Source organism: Carica papaya, chromosome 5 (genome assembly GCF_054855325.1).
Source record: "Carica papaya isolate Zhongbai chromosome 5, ASM5485532v1, whole genome shotgun sequence".
In the NCBI taxonomy this organism is placed as follows: domain Eukaryota; kingdom Viridiplantae; phylum Streptophyta; class Magnoliopsida; order Brassicales; family Caricaceae; genus Carica; species Carica papaya.
Window position 1 is genome coordinate 30,534,304 of NC_142313.1, and position 14,903 is coordinate 30,549,206.

A 14,903-nucleotide genomic window follows, 5' to 3' on the forward strand; every position below is an offset into this window, starting at 1 on the left:
TCGCGCGTAACGTCGAACGGCACATCTGAAAAAAAGAAAATGGGTACAACACGAGAACTTCCTAGGAGGTAACCCATCATTGTACTACTTTTGCCAAAGCACACTTAACTGCGGAGTTCTGATGGGATCCGGTGCATTTGTGCTGGTGTGACCGCACTTGTTTAATTTCGTGCTGAAAATGCATAAACTCCTTCTTCCCTCACCCCTCCCATCATTTGTTTCCTTGTGCGTTCACACTGCACATCTCCTTCTCGTTCTAATATCGATTAAAATGCCCCTGATTCTTGACTCACATTTGCGTATGAACCAGCGGACCATAGTTCCAGTCGCACGTAACGTCGAACGACCCATCTAAAAAAAAATTTTTGCGATACGAGGACTTCCCAAGAGGTCACCCATCCGAGTACTACTCTCGCCCAAGCACACTTAACTGCAGAGTTATGATGGGATCCTGTGCATTAGTGCTGGTAGGATGCCACTTGTATAATTTTGCGCTTCAAATACATACGCTCCTTCTCTTTTCTTCCAACTCTCGTCATTTGTTTCCTTGTGCGTGGGCACTGCACCTCCCGTACTCATTCTAATATCAAGTAAAATGCCACGGTGCCGTGACTCACATTGGCGAAAAAACCTACGGACCATAAATCGAGACGCGCGTAACGTCATAAGAATCATCTGCAAAAAGATGGGTGCAACACGAGGACCTCCCAAGAAAATGGGTGAAATATAAGGACTTCACAGGAGGTCACCCATCCGAGTACTTTTCTCGCCCAAGCACCCTTAACTGCGGAGTTCTGATAGAATCCGTTGTATTAGTGCTGGTATGATCGCACCTGTTTCATTTCGCGCTGCAAAAACATACACTCCTTCTCCTTTCTTCCCCCTCCCGTCATTTGTTTCCTTGTGCGTGCGCACTACACCTCTCGTTCTCGTTCAAATATCAAGTAAAATGCCACCGCGCCGTGACTCACATTTGTGAATAAATCTGTGGACCATAATTAAAGTCCCGCGTAACGTCGAACGGCACATCTGAAGAAAAGAAAATGGGTGCAACATGAGAACTTATCAGGAGGTAACCCATTATTGTACTACTTTCACCAAAGCACACTTAACTACGGAGTTCTGATGGGATCCGGTGCATTTGTGCTGGTGTGACCGCACCTGTTTAATTTTGTGCTGAAGATACATACACTCCTTCTTCCCTCCCCCCTCCCATCATTTGTTTCCTTGTGCGTTCACACTGCACCTCTCCTTCTCGTTCTAATATCGATTAAAATGCCCCTGATTCTTGACTCACATTTGCGTATAAACCAGCGTTCAATAGTTCCAGTCGTGCGTAACGTCGAACGACCAATCTGAAAAAAAATTGTTGCGATACGAGGACTTCCCAAGAGGTCACCCATCTGAGTACTATTCTCGCCCAAGGACACTTAACTGCAGAGTTCTGATGGGATCCAGTGCAGTAGTGCTGGTATGATGCCACTTGTTTAATTTTGCGCTTCAAATATATACACTCATTCTCTTTTCTTCCTCCTCCCGTCATTTGTTTCCTTTTGCATGCGCACTGCACCTCCCGTACTCGTTCTAATATCAAGTAAAATGCCACGGCGCCGTGACTCACATTTGCGAATAAACCTGCGGACCATAAATCAAGTCGCGCGTAACGTCGAAAGAATCATCTGCAAAAAGATGGGTGCAACACGAGGACCTCCCAAGAAAATGGGTGAAATATAAGGACTTCGCAGGAGGTCACCCATCCGAGTACTTTTCTCGCCCAAGCACCCTTAACTGCGGAGTTCTGATAGAATCCGTTGCATTAGTGCTGGTATGATCCCTCATGTTTCATTCTGGACTGCAAATACATACACTATTTCTCCTCCCATCCCCCCTCCCGTCATTTGTTTCCTTGTGCGTGCACTCTGCATCTCTCTTTCTCGTTCTAATATCAAGTAATATGCCCCGGCACCGTGACTCACCTTTGCAAATGAACCAGCGGTTTATAATTCCATTCGCGCGTAACGTCGAACAACCCATCCGAAAAAAAGTTGGTGCAACACGAGGGCTTCCCAAGTGGTCACCCATCCGAGTACTACTCCCGCCCAAGCACACTTAACTGCGGAGTTCTGATGGGATCAGGAGCTTTAGTGCTGGTATGATCGCACCTGTTTAATTTCACGCTTCAAATACATACACTCCTTCTCCTTTCTTCCCCCTCCCGTCATTTATTTCCTTGTGCGTTCACACTTCACCTCTCACTCTCGTTCTAATATCGATTAAAATGCCCCTGCTTCTTGACTCACATTTGCGTATAAACCAGCGGACCCTAGTTCAAGACGTACGTAACGTCGAACGACCCGTCTGAAAAAAAATTGGTGCGACACGAGGACTTCCTAGGAGGTCACCCATCCGAGTGCTAATCTCGCCCAAGCACACTTCACTCTGGAGTTCTGATGGGATTCGGTGCAATAGTGCTGGTATGATCGCACCCGTTTAATTTTGCGCTGCAAATACATAAACTCATTCCCCTTTCTTCCCCCTCCCGTCATTTGTTTCCTTGTGCGTGCGCACTGCACCTCCCGTTCTCGTTCTAATATCAAGTAAAATGCCACGGCGCCGTGACTCATATTTGCGAATAAACCTGAGGACCATAATTCAAGTCGCGCGTAACGTCGAAAGAATCATCTGCAAAAAAATGGGTGCAACACGAGGACTTCACAAGAAAATGGGTGAAATATAAGGACTTCGCAGGAGGTAACCCATGCTAGTGCTACTCTCGCCAAAGTACCCTTACCTACGGAGTTCTGATAGAATCCGTTGCATTAGTGCTGGTAAGATCGCACCTATTTCATTTCACGCTGCAAATACATACACTCCTTCTTCTTTCTTCCCCCTCCCATCATTTGTTTCCTTGTGCGTGCGCACTGCACCTCTCGTTCTCGTTCAAATATCAAGTAAAATGCCACGGCGCCGTGGCTCACATTTGCGAATAAATCTGCGGACCATAATTAAAGTCGCGCGTAACGTCGAGCGGCACATCTGAAAAAAAGAAAAAGGGTGCAACACGAGAACTTCCCAGGAGGTAACCCATCATTGTACTACTTTCGCCAAAGCACAGTTAACTGCGGAGTTCTGATGGGATCCGGTGCATTTGTGCTGGTGTGACCGCACCTGTTTAATTTCGTGCCGAAAATACATAAACTCCTTCTTCCCTCCCCCCCTCCCATCATTTGTTTCCTTGTGCGTTCACATTGCACCTCTCCTTCTCGTTCTAATATCGATTAAAATGCCCCTGATTCTTGACTCACATTTGCGTATAAACCAGGGGACCATAGTTCCAGTCGCGCGTAACGTCGAACGACCCGTCTGAAAAAAAATTGGTGCGACACGAGGACTTCCCAGGAGGTCACCCATCCGAGTACTACTCTCGCCCAAGCACACTTAACTGCTGAGTTCTGATGGAATCTAGTGCATTAGTGCTGGTATGATCGCACCCATTTAATTTCGCGCTGCAAATACATAAAATCCTTCTCCTTTTTTCCCCCTCCCGTCATTTGTTTCCTAGTGCGTGCGCACTTCACCTCCCATGCTCGTTCTAAAATAAAGTAAAATACTACTGTGCCATGACTCACATTTGCGAATAAACCTGAGGAACATAATTCAAGTCACGTGTATCGTCGAAAGAATCATCTGCAAAAAAATAGGTGCAACACGAGGACTTCCTAAGAAAATGGGTGAAATATAAGGATTTCGCAGGAGGTCACCCATTCGAGTACTTTTCTCACCCAAGCACCCTTAACTGCGGATTTCTGATAGAATCCGTTGCATTGGTACTGGTATGATTGCTCAAGTTTCATTCTGCACTGCAAATACATACACTTTTTCTCCCTCCATCCCCCCTCCCGTCATTTGTTTCCTTGTGCGTGCACTCTGCATCTCTCATTCTCGTTCTAATATCGATTAAAATGCCCCTGCTTCTTGACTCACATTTGCGTATAAACCAGTGAACCCTAGTTCCAGTCGCGCGTAACGTCGAGCGACCCGTCTGAAAAAAAAAATTAGTCCGACACGAAGACTTCCCAGGAGGTCACCCATCCGAGTAATAATCTCGCCCAAGCACACTTCACTGCGGAGTTCTGATGGGATCTGGTGCATTAGTGCTGGTATGATCGCACCTGTTTAATTTTGCGCTACAAATACATAAACTCATTCCCCTTTCTTCCCCCTCCCGTCATTTGTATCCTTGTGCGTGCGCACTGCACCTCCCGTTCTCGTTCTAATATCAAGTAAAATACTACAGCGCCGTGACTCACATCTGCGAATAAACCTGAGGACCATAATTCAAGTCGCGCGTAACGTCGAAAGAATCATCTGCAAAAAAATGGGTACAATACGAGGACTCCACAAGAAAATGGGTGAAATATAAGGACTTCGCAGGAGGTAACCCATGCTAGTACTACTCTCGCCCAAGCACCCTTACCTACAGAGTTCTGATAGAATCCGTTGCATTAGTGCTGGTATGATCGCACCTGTTTCATTTTGCGCTGCAAATACATACACTCCTTCTCCTTTCTTCCCCCTCCCGTCATTTGTTTCCTAGTGCGTGCGCACTGCACCTCTCGTTCTCGTTCAAATATCAAGTAAAATGCCACGGCGCCGTGACTCACATTTGCGAATAAACCTGCGGACCATAAATCAAGTTACACGTAACGTCGAAAGAATCATCTGCAAAAAGATGGGTGCAACACGAGGACCTCCCAAGAAAATGGGTGAAATATAAGGACTTCGCAGGAGGTCACCCATCCGAGTACTTTTCTCGGCCAAGCACCCTTAACTGTGGAGTTCTGATAGAATCCGTTGCATTAGTGCTGGTATAATCCCTCATGTTTCATTATGCACTGCAAATACATACACTCTTTCTCCTTCCATCTCCCCTCCCGTCATTTGTTTCCTTGTGCGTGTACTCTGCATCTCTCTTTCTCGTTTTAATATCAAGTAATATGCCCCGGCACCGTGACTCACCTTTGCAAATGAACCAGCGGTTTATACCATTCGCGCGTAACGTCGAACAACCCATCCGAAAAAAAATAAGTACAACACGAGGGCTTCCCAAGTGGTCACCCATCCGAGTACTACTCTCGCCCAAGCACACTTAACTGCGGGGTTCTGATGGGATCCGAGGCATTAGTGCTGGTATGATCGCACCTTTTTAATTTCGCGCTGCAAATACATACACTCCTTCTCATTTCTTCCCCCTCCCGTCATTTGTTTCCTTGTGCGTTCACACTTCACCTCTCATTCTCGTTCTAATATCGATTAAAATGCCCCTATTTCTTGACTCACATTTGCGTATAAACCAGCGGACCCTAGTTCCAGACGCGCGTAACGTCGAACGACCCGTCTGAAAAAAAATTGGTGCAACACGAGGACTTCCCAAAAGGTCACCCATCCGAGTACTAATCTCGCCCAAGCACACTTAACTGCGGAGTTCTGATGGGATCCGGTGCAATAGTGCTGGTATGATCGCACCTGTTTAACTTTGCGCTGCAAACATATAAACTCATTCCCCTTTCTTCCCCCTCCCGTCATTTGTTTCCTTGTGCGTGCGAACTGCACCTCCCGTTCTCGTTCACATATCAAGTAAAATGCCACGGCGCCGTGACTCACATTTGCGAATAAACCTGACGACCATAATTCAAGTCGCGCGTAACGTCGAAAGAATCATCTGCAAAAAAATGGGTGCAACACGAGGACTTCACAAGAAAATGGGTGAAATATAAGGATTTCGCAGGAGGTAACCCATGCTTGTACTACTCTCGCCCAAGCACCCTTACCTACGGAGTTCTGATAGAATCCGTTGCATTAGTGTTGGTATGATCGCACCTGTTTCATTTCGTGCTGAAAATACATACACTCCTTCTCCTTCCCTCCCCCTCCCATCGATTGTTTCCTTGTGCGTTCACACTGCACCTCTTCTTCTCGTTCTAATATCGATTAAAATGCCCCTGCTTCTTGACTCACATTTGCGTATAAACCAGCGGACCCTAGTTCCAGTCGCGCGTAAGGTCGAACGACCTATCTGAAAAGAAATTGTTGCGATACGAGGACTTCTCAGGAGGTCACCCATCCGAGTACTACTCTCGCCCAAGCACAGTTAACTGCGGAGTTTTGATGGGATCCGGTGCATTAGTGCTGGTATGATAGCACCCGTATAATTTCGCGCTGCAAATACATAAATTCCTTCTCCTTTCTTCCCCCTCCCGTCATTTGTTTCCTTGTGCGTGCGCACTGCACCTCCCGTGCTCGTTCTAATATCAAGTAAAATGCTACGGTGCCGTGACTCGCTCTGCGAATAAACCTGAGGACCATAATTCAAGTCGCGCGTATCGTCGAAAGAATCATCTGCAAAAAAATGGGTGCAACACGAGGACTTCCTAAGAAAATGGGTGAAATATAAGGACTTCGCAGGAGGTCACCCATCCTAGTGCTACTCTCGCCCAAACACCCTTAACTTGCGAAGTTCTGATAGAATCCGTTGCATTGGTGCTGGTATGATTGCTCATGTTTCATTCTGCGCTTCAAATACATACACTTTTTCTCCCTCCATCCCCCCTCCCATCATTTGTTTCCTTGTGCGTGCACTCTGCATCTCTCTTTCTCGTTCTAATATCAATTAAAATGCCCATGCTTCTTGACTCACATTTGCATATAAACCAGTGGACCCTAGTTCCAGTCGCGCGTAACGTCGAACGACCCGTCTGAAAAAAAAATTAGTGCGACACGAGGACTTCCCAGGAGGTCACCCATCCGAGTACTACTCTCGCCCAAGCACACTTAACTGCGGAGTTCTGATGGGATCCGGTGCATTAGTGCTGGTATGATCGCACCTGATTAATTTTGTGCTGCAAATACATAAATTCCTACCCCTTTCTTGCCCCTCCCGTCATTTGTTTCCTTGTGCGTGCGCACTGCACCTCTCGTTCTCGTTCAAATATCAAGTAAAATGCCACGGCACCGTGACTCACATTTGCGAATAAATCTGCATACCATAATTAAAGTCGCGCGTAACGTCGAACAACACATCTGAAAAAAAGAAAATGGGTGCAACGCAAGAACTTCCCACGAGGTAACCCATCATTGTACTACTTTCACCAAAGCACACTTAACTGCGGAGTTCTGATGGGATCCGGTGTATTTATGCTGGTATGATCGCACCTGTTTAATTTCGCGCTGCAAATACATAAACTCCTTCTCCTTTCTTCCCCCTCCCGTCATTTGTTTCCTTGTGCGTTCGCACTGCACCTCTCGTTCTCGTTCAAATATCAGGTAAAATGCCACGGCGCCGTGACTCACATTTGCGAATAAATCTGCGGACCATAATTAAAGTCGCGCGTAACGTCGAATGGTACATCTGAAAAAAAGAAAATGGGTGCATCACGAGGATTTCACAAGAAAATGGGTGAAATATAAGGACTTCGTAGGAGGTAACCCATGCTAGTACTACTCTCGCCCAAGCACCCTTACCTACGGAGTTCTGATGGGATCCAGTGCATTAGTGCGGGTATGATGCCACTTGTTTAATTTTGCGCTTCAAATACATACACTCTTTCTCTTTTCTTCCTCCTCCCGTCATTTGTTTCCTTGTGCGTGCGCACTGCACCTCTCGTACTCCTTCTAATATCAAGTAAAATGCCACGGCGCCGTGACTCACATTTGCGAATAAACCTGCGGACCATAAATCAAGTCGCCCGTAACGTCGAAAGAATCATCTGCAAAAAGATGGGTGCAACACGAGGATCTCCCAAGAAAATGGGTGAAATATAAGGACTTCGCAGGAGGTCACCCATTCGAGTACTTTTCTCGCCCAAGCACCCTTAACTACAGAGTTCTGATAGAATCCGTTGCATTAGTGCTGGTATGATCCCTCATGTTTCATTCCGCACTGCAAATACATACATTCTTTCTCATTCCATCCCCCTTCCCGTCATTTGTTTTCTTGTGCGTGCACTCTGCATCTCTCTTTCTCGTTCTAATATCAAGTAATATGCCCCAGCACCGTGACTCACCTTTGCAAATGAACCAGCGGTTTATAATTCCATTCACGCGTAACGTCGAACAACCCATCCGAAAAAAATAGGTGCAACACGAGGGCTTCCTAGGTGGTCACCCATCCGAGTACTACCCTCGCCCAAGCACATTTGCGAATAAACCTGACAACCATAATTCAAGTCGTACGTATCGTCGAAAGAATCATCTGAAAAAAAATGGGTGCAACACGAGGACTTCCTAAGAAAATTGGTGAAATATAAGGACTTTGCAGGAGGTCACCCATCCTAGTGCTACTCTCGCCCAAGCACCCTTAACTTGCAGTGTTCTAATAGAATCCGTCGCATTGGTGCTGGTATGATTGCTTATGTTTCATTCTGCACTGCAAATACATACATTTTTTCTCCCTCCATCCCCCCTCCCGTCATTTGTTTCCTTGTGCGTGCACTATGCATCTCTCCTTCTCGTTCTAATATCGATTAAAATGCCCCTGCTTCTTGACTCACATTTGCATATGAACCAGGGGACCCTAGTTCCAGTCGCGCGTAACGTCGAACGACCCGTCTAAAAAAAAATTAGTGCGACACGAGGACTTCCGAGGAGGTCACCATTCCGAGTACTACTCTCGCCCAAGCACACTTAACTGTGGAGTTCTGATGGGACCCGGTGCATTAGTGCTGGTATGATTGCACCTGATTAATTTGGCGCTGCAAATACATAAATTCCTTCCCCTTTCTTCCCCCTCCCGTCATTTGTTTCCTTGTGCGTGCGCACTGCACCTATCGTTCTCCTTCAAATATCAAGTAAAATGCCACGGTGCCGTGACTCACATTTGCGAATAAATCTGCGGACCATAATTAAAGTCGCGCGTAACGTTGAACGGCACATCTGAAAAAAAAGAAAATGGGTGCAACACGAGGACTTCCCAGGAGGTAACCCATCATTGTACTACTTTCGCCAAAGCACACTTAACTGCGGAGTTCTTATGGGATCCGGTGCATTTGTGCTGGTGTGACCGCACCTGTTTAATTTCGTGCTGAAAATACATACACTCCTTCTTCCCTCCCCCCCTCCCATCATTTGTTGTGCGTTCACACTGCACCTCTCCTTCTCGTTCTAATATCGATTAAAATGCCCACGATTCTTTACTCACATTTGCGTATAAACCAGCGGACCATAGTTCCAGTCGCGCGTAACGTCGAACGACCCATCGGAAAAAAAAATTGTTGCGATACGAGGACTTCCCAAGAGGTCACCCATCCGAGTACTACTCTCGCCAAAGCACACTTAACTGCGGAGTTCTGATGGGATCCGGTGCATTAGTGCTGGTATGATCGCACCTGTTTAATTTCGCGCTGCAAATACATAAACTCCTTCTCCTTTCTTTCCCCTCCCGTCATTTGTTTCCTTGTGCGTGCGCACTGCACCTCCCGTGCTCGTTCTAATATCAAGTAAAATGCTACGGTGTCGTGACTAACATTTGCGAATAAACCTGAGGACCATAATTCAAGTCGCGCGTATCGTCGAAAGAATCATCTGCAAAAAAATGGGTGCAACACGAGGACTTCCTAAGAAAATGGGTGAAATATAAGGACTTCGCAGGAGGTCACCCATCCTAGTGTTACTCTCGCCCAAGCACCCTTAACTTGGGAAGTTCTGATAGAATCCGTTGTATTGGTGCTGGTATGATTGCTCCTGTTTCATTATGCGCTGCAAATACTTACACTTTTTCTCCCTCCATCCCCCCGCCCGTCATTTGTTTCCTTGTGCGTGCACTCTGCATCTCTCCTTCTCGTTCTAATATCGATTAAAATGCCCCTGCTTCTTAACTCACATTTGCGTTTAAACCAGTGGACCCTAGATCCAGTCGCGCGTAACGTCGAATGACCCGTTTGAAAAAAAAAATAGTGCGACACGAGGACTTCTGAGGAGGTCACCCATCCGAGTACTACTCTCGCCCAAGCACACTTAACTGCGGAGTTCTGATGGGATCTGGTGCATTAGTGCTGGTATGATCGCACCTGTTTAATTTCGCGCTGCAAATACATAAATTCCTTCTCCTTTCTTCTCCCTCCCGTCATTTGTTTCCAAGTGCGTGCGCACTGCACCTCTCGTTCTCGTTCAAATATCAAATACAATGCCACGGCACAGTGACTCACATTTGCGAATAAATCTGCGGACCATAATTAAAGTCGCGCGTAACGTCGAACGGCACATCTGAAAAAAAGAAAATGGGTGCAACACGAGGACTTCACAAGAAAATGGGTGAAATATAAAGACTTCGCAGGAGGTAACCCATGCTAGTACTACTCTCGCCCAAGCACCCTTACCTATGGAGTTATGATAGAATCCGTTGCATTAGTGCTTGTATAATCGCACCTGTTTCATTTCGTGCTGAAAATACATACACTCCTTCTCCTTCCCTCCCCCTCCCATCAATTGTTTCCTTGTGCGTTCTCACTGTACCTCTCCTTCTCGTTCTAATATCGATTAAAATGCCCCTGCTTCTTGACCCACAATTGCGTATAAAACAGCGGACCCCAGTTCCAGTCACGCGTAACGTCGAACGACCCGTCTGAAAAAAAAATTGGTGCGACACGAGGACTTCCCAGGAGGTCACCCATCCGAGTACTACTCTCGCCCAAGCACACTTAACTACGGAGTTCTGATGGGATCCGGTGCATTAATGCTGGTATGATCGCACCCGTTTAATTTTGTGCGGAAAATACATACACTCCATCTTCCCTCCCCCCCTCCCATCATTTGTTTCCTTGTGTGTTCACACTGCACCTCTCCTTCTTATTCTAATATCGATTAAAATGCCCCTGATTCTTGACTCACATTTGCGTATAAACCAGCGGACCATAGTTCCAGTCGCGCGTAACGTCGAACGACCCATCTGAAAAAAAATTGTTGCGATACGAGAACTTCCCAAGAGGTCACCCATCCGAGTACTACTCTCGCCCAAGCAAACTTAACTACAGAGTTCTGATGGGATCAAGTGCATTAGTGTTGGTATGATGCCACTTGTTTAATTTTGCGCTTCAAATACATAAACTCCTTCTCTTTTCTTCCTCCTCCCGTCATTTGTTTCCTTCTGCGTGCGCACTGCACCTCTCGTACTCGTTCTACTATCAAGTAAAATGCCACGGCGCCGTGACTCACCTTTGCAAATGAACCAGCGGTTTATAATTCCATTCGCGCGTAACGTCGAAAGAATCATCTACAAAAAGATGGGTCCAACACGAGGACCTCCCAAGAAAATGGGTGAAATATAAGGACTTCACAGGAGGTCACCCATCCGAGTACTTTTCTCGCCCAAGCACCCTTAACTGCGGAGTTCTGATAGAATCCGTTGCATTAGTGCTGGTATGATCCCTCATGTTTCATTCAGCACTGCAAATACATACACTCTTTCTCCTTCCATCCCCCGTCCCGTCATTTGTTTCCTTGTGCGTGCGCACTGCACCTCTCGTTCTCGTTCAAATATCAAGTAAAATGCCACGGTGCCGTGACTCACCTTTGCAAATGAACCAGCGGTTTATAATTCCATTCGCGCGTAACGTTGAACAACCCATCCGAAAAAAAAATAGGTGCAACACGAGGGCTTCCCAAGTGGTCACCCATTCGAGTACTACTCTCGCCCAAACACACTTAACTGCGGAGTTCTGATGGGATCCGGGGCTTTAGTGCTGGTATGATCGCACCTGTTTAAATTCGCGCTGCAAATACATACACTCATTCTCCTTTCTTCCCCCTCCCGTCATTTGTTTCCTTGTGCGTTCACACTTCACCTCTCATTCTCGTTCTAATATCGATTAAAATGCCCCTGCTTCTTGACTCACATTTGCGTATAAACCAGCGGACCCTAATTCCAGTCGCGCGTAACGTCGAACGACCCGTCTGAAAAAAAATTAGTGCGACACAAGGACTTCCCAGGAGGTCACCCATCCGAGTACTACTCTCGCCCAAGCACAATTAATTGCGGAGTTCTGATGGGATCCGGTGCATTAGTGCTGGTATGATCGCACTCGTTTAATTCCACGCTGCAAATACATAAACTCCTTCTCCTTTCTTCCCCCTCCCGTCATTTGTTTCCTTGTGCGTGCGCACTGCACCTCCCGTGCTCGTTCTAATATCAAGTAAAATGCTACGGTGCCGTGACTCACATTTGCGAATAAACCTGAGGACCATAATTCAAGTCGCGCGTATCGTCGAAAGAATCATCTGCAAAAAAATTGATGCAACACGAGGACTTCCTAAGAAAATGGGTGAAATATAAGGACTTCGCAGGAGGTCACCCATCCTAGTGCTACTCTCGCCCAAGCACCCTTAACTTGCGGATTTATGATAGAATCTGTTGCATTCGTGATGGTATGATTGCTCATATTTCATTCCGCGCTGCAAATACAAACACTTTTTCTCCCTCCATCCCCCCTCCCGTCATTTGTTTCCTTGTGCATGCACTCTGCATCTCTCCTTCTCGTTCTAATATCGATTAAAATGCTCCTGCTTCTTGACTCACATTTGCGTATAAACCAGCGGACCCTAGTTCCAGTTGTGCGTAATGTCGAACGACCCGTTTGAAAAAAAAAATTAGTGCGACACGAGGACTTCCCAGGAGGTCACCCATCCGAGTACTACTCTCGCCCAAGCACACTTATCTGCGGAGTTCTGATGGGATCCGGTGCATTAGTGCTGGTATGATCGCACCTGTTTAATTTCGCGCTGCAAATACATAAACTCCTTCTCCTTTCTTTCCCCTCCCGTCATTTGTTTCCTTGTGCGTGCGCACTGCACCTCCCGTGCTCGTTCTAATATCAAGTAAAATGCTACGGTGCCGTGACTCACATTTGCGAATAAACCTGAGGACCATAATTCTAGTCGCTCGTATCGTCGAAAGAATCATCTGCAAAAAAATGGGTGCAACACGAGGACTTCCTAAGAAAATGGGTGAAATATAAGGACTTCGCAGGAGGTCACCCATCCTAGTGCTACTCTCGCCCAAGCACCCTTAACTTGCGGAGTTCTGATAGAATCCGTTGCATTTGTGCTGGTATGATTGCTCATGTTTCATTATGCGCTGCAAATACATACACTTTTTCTCCCTCCATCCCCCCTCTCGTCATTTGTTTCCTTGTGCGTGCACTCTACATCTCTCCTTCTCGTTCTAATATCGATTAAAATGCCCCAGCTTCTTGACTCACATTTGCGTATAAACCAGTGGACCCTAGTTCCAGTCGCGCGTAACGTCGAACGACCCGTTTAAAAAAAAAATAAGTGCGACACGAGAATTTCCTAGGAGGTCACCCATCCGAGTACTACTCTCGCCCAAGCACACTTAACTGCTGACGGGAGGAGGAAGAAAAGAGAAGGAGTGTATGTATTTGAAGCGCAAAATTAATCAAGTGGCATCATACCAACACTAATGCACTGGTTCCCATCAGAACTCTGCAGTTAAGCGTGCTTCGGCGAGAGTAGTATTCGGATGGATGACTTCTTGGGAAGTCCTCGTATCGCAACAATTTTTTTTCAGATGGGTCGTTCGACATTACGCGTGACTGGAACTATGGTCCGCTGGTTTATACGCAAATGTGAGTCCAGAATTAGGGGCATTTTAATCGATATTAGAACGAGAATAAGAGGTGCAGTGTGAACGCACAAGGAAACAAATGACGGGAGGGGGAAGAAAGGAGGAGTGTATGTATTTGCAACGCGAAATGAAAGAGGTGCGGTCACACCAGCACAATTGCACCGGATCCCATCAGAACTCCGCAGTTAAGTGTGCTTTGGCGAAAGTAGTACAATGATGGGTTACCTCCAGGGATGTTCTCGTGTTGCACCCATTTTCTTTTTTTTAGATGTGCCGTTCGACATTACGCGCGACTTTAATTATGGTCTGCAGATTTATTCGCCAATGTGAGTCACGGCGCCGTGGCATTTTACTTGATATTTGAACGAGAATGAGAGGTGCAGTGCGCACGCACAAGGAAACAAATGACGGGAGGGGGAAGAAAGGAGAAGGAGTCTATGTATTTGCAGCGCAAAATTAAACAGGTGCGATCATGCCAGCACTAATGCACCGGATCCCATCAGAATTCCGCAGTTAAGTGTGCTTGGGCGAGAGTAGTACACGGATGGGTGACCTCCTGGGAAGTCCTCGTGCCGCAGTAATTTTTTTTTCAGACGGGTCGTTCGACATTACGTGCGACTAGAACTAGGGTCCACTGGTTTATACGCAAATGTGAGTCAAGAAGCATGGGCATTTTAATCGATATTAGAACGAGAATGAGAGATGCAGAGTGCACGCACATGGAAATAAATGACGGGAGGGGGGATGGAGGGAGAAAAAGTGTGTGTATTTGCAGCGCAGAATGAAACATGAGCAATCATACCAGCACGAATGCAATGGATTCTATCAGAAATCCGTAAGTTAAGGGTGCATGGGCGAGAGTAGCACTAGGATGGGTGACCTCCTGCGAAGTCCTTATATTTCACCCATTTTCTTAGGAAGTCCTCGTGTTGCACCCATTTTTTTTGCAGATGATTCTTTCGACGATACGCACGACTTGAATTATGGTCCTCAGGTTTATTCGCAAATGTGAGTCACGGCACCGTAGCATTTTACTTGATATTAGAACGATCACGGGAGGTGCAGTGCGCACGCACAAGGAAACAAATGACGGGAGGGGGAAGAAAGGAGAAGGAGTTTATGTATTTGCAGCGCTGAATTATACGGGTGCGATCATACCAGCACTAATGCACCGGATCCCATCAGAACTCCGCAGTTAAGTGTGCTTGGGCGAGAGTAGTACTCGGATGGGTGACCTCTTAGGAAGTCCTCGTGTCGCACCAATTTT

General features: G+C 46.5%; 7 non-coding genes and 19 pseudogenes across 7 annotated transcripts; 3 read left to right on the plus strand and 23 right to left on the minus strand.

Annotated features, from left to right (window-relative positions):
• Positions 1-40: 40 nt before the first annotated feature.
• LOC148262966 (5S ribosomal RNA) lies at positions 41-159 on the minus strand (annotated as a pseudogene).
• A 557-nt stretch (positions 160-716) lies between these two features.
• On the minus strand, positions 717-835 carry LOC148262967 (5S ribosomal RNA; annotated as a pseudogene).
• Positions 836-1,044: 209 nt separating this feature from the next.
• LOC148262968 (5S ribosomal RNA) lies at positions 1,045-1,163 on the minus strand (annotated as a pseudogene).
• Positions 1,164-1,366: 203 nt separating this feature from the next.
• On the minus strand, positions 1,367-1,484 carry LOC148262969 (5S ribosomal RNA; annotated as a pseudogene).
• A 561-nt stretch (positions 1,485-2,045) lies between these two features.
• On the minus strand, positions 2,046-2,164 carry LOC148262970 (5S ribosomal RNA). The gene has a single exon (XR_015820573.1). It is a non-coding gene; the product is annotated as a 5S ribosomal RNA (ribosomal RNA).
• A 205-nt stretch (positions 2,165-2,369) lies between these two features.
• LOC148262971 (5S ribosomal RNA) lies at positions 2,370-2,488 on the minus strand (annotated as a pseudogene).
• Positions 2,489-3,051: 563 nt separating this feature from the next.
• On the minus strand, positions 3,052-3,170 carry LOC148262972 (5S ribosomal RNA; annotated as a pseudogene).
• Positions 3,171-3,374: 204 nt separating this feature from the next.
• On the minus strand, positions 3,375-3,493 carry LOC148262973 (5S ribosomal RNA; annotated as a pseudogene).
• Positions 3,494-4,055: 562 nt separating this feature from the next.
• Positions 4,056-4,174, minus strand: LOC148262974 (5S ribosomal RNA; annotated as a pseudogene).
• Positions 4,175-5,085: 911 nt separating this feature from the next.
• On the minus strand, positions 5,086-5,204 carry LOC148262975 (5S ribosomal RNA; annotated as a pseudogene).
• Positions 5,205-5,409: 205 nt separating this feature from the next.
• Positions 5,410-5,528, minus strand: LOC148262976 (5S ribosomal RNA). Its single transcript, XR_015819637.1, has one exon. It is a non-coding gene; the product is annotated as a 5S ribosomal RNA (ribosomal RNA).
• A 559-nt stretch (positions 5,529-6,087) lies between these two features.
• On the minus strand, positions 6,088-6,206 carry LOC148262977 (5S ribosomal RNA; annotated as a pseudogene).
• A 561-nt stretch (positions 6,207-6,767) lies between these two features.
• Positions 6,768-6,886, minus strand: LOC148262978 (5S ribosomal RNA). The gene has a single exon (XR_015820797.1). It is a non-coding gene; the product is annotated as a 5S ribosomal RNA (ribosomal RNA).
• Positions 6,887-7,095: 209 nt separating this feature from the next.
• LOC148262979 (5S ribosomal RNA) lies at positions 7,096-7,214 on the minus strand (annotated as a pseudogene).
• A 1,404-nt stretch (positions 7,215-8,618) lies between these two features.
• Positions 8,619-8,737, minus strand: LOC148262980 (5S ribosomal RNA; annotated as a pseudogene).
• Positions 8,738-8,947: 210 nt separating this feature from the next.
• LOC148262981 (5S ribosomal RNA) lies at positions 8,948-9,066 on the minus strand (annotated as a pseudogene).
• Positions 9,067-9,266: 200 nt separating this feature from the next.
• LOC148262982 (5S ribosomal RNA) lies at positions 9,267-9,385 on the minus strand (annotated as a pseudogene).
• A 562-nt stretch (positions 9,386-9,947) lies between these two features.
• Positions 9,948-10,066, minus strand: LOC148262983 (5S ribosomal RNA; annotated as a pseudogene).
• Positions 10,067-10,630: 564 nt separating this feature from the next.
• On the minus strand, positions 10,631-10,749 carry LOC148262984 (5S ribosomal RNA). Its single transcript, XR_015820908.1, has one exon. It is a non-coding gene; the product is annotated as a 5S ribosomal RNA (ribosomal RNA).
• A 204-nt stretch (positions 10,750-10,953) lies between these two features.
• LOC148262985 (5S ribosomal RNA) lies at positions 10,954-11,071 on the minus strand (annotated as a pseudogene).
• Positions 11,072-11,633: 562 nt separating this feature from the next.
• On the minus strand, positions 11,634-11,752 carry LOC148262986 (5S ribosomal RNA). The gene has a single exon (XR_015819742.1). It is a non-coding gene; the product is annotated as a 5S ribosomal RNA (ribosomal RNA).
• A 205-nt stretch (positions 11,753-11,957) lies between these two features.
• On the minus strand, positions 11,958-12,076 carry LOC148262987 (5S ribosomal RNA; annotated as a pseudogene).
• Positions 12,077-12,639: 563 nt separating this feature from the next.
• LOC148262988 (5S ribosomal RNA) lies at positions 12,640-12,758 on the minus strand. The gene has a single exon (XR_015821178.1). It is a non-coding gene; the product is annotated as a 5S ribosomal RNA (ribosomal RNA).
• Positions 12,759-13,770: 1,012 nt separating this feature from the next.
• Positions 13,771-13,889, plus strand: LOC148262989 (5S ribosomal RNA; annotated as a pseudogene).
• Positions 13,890-14,098: 209 nt separating this feature from the next.
• On the plus strand, positions 14,099-14,217 carry LOC148262990 (5S ribosomal RNA; annotated as a pseudogene).
• A 563-nt stretch (positions 14,218-14,780) lies between these two features.
• On the plus strand, positions 14,781-14,899 carry LOC148262991 (5S ribosomal RNA). Its single transcript, XR_015819595.1, has one exon. It is a non-coding gene; the product is annotated as a 5S ribosomal RNA (ribosomal RNA).
• The last annotated feature ends 4 nt before the right edge of the window (positions 14,900-14,903 follow it).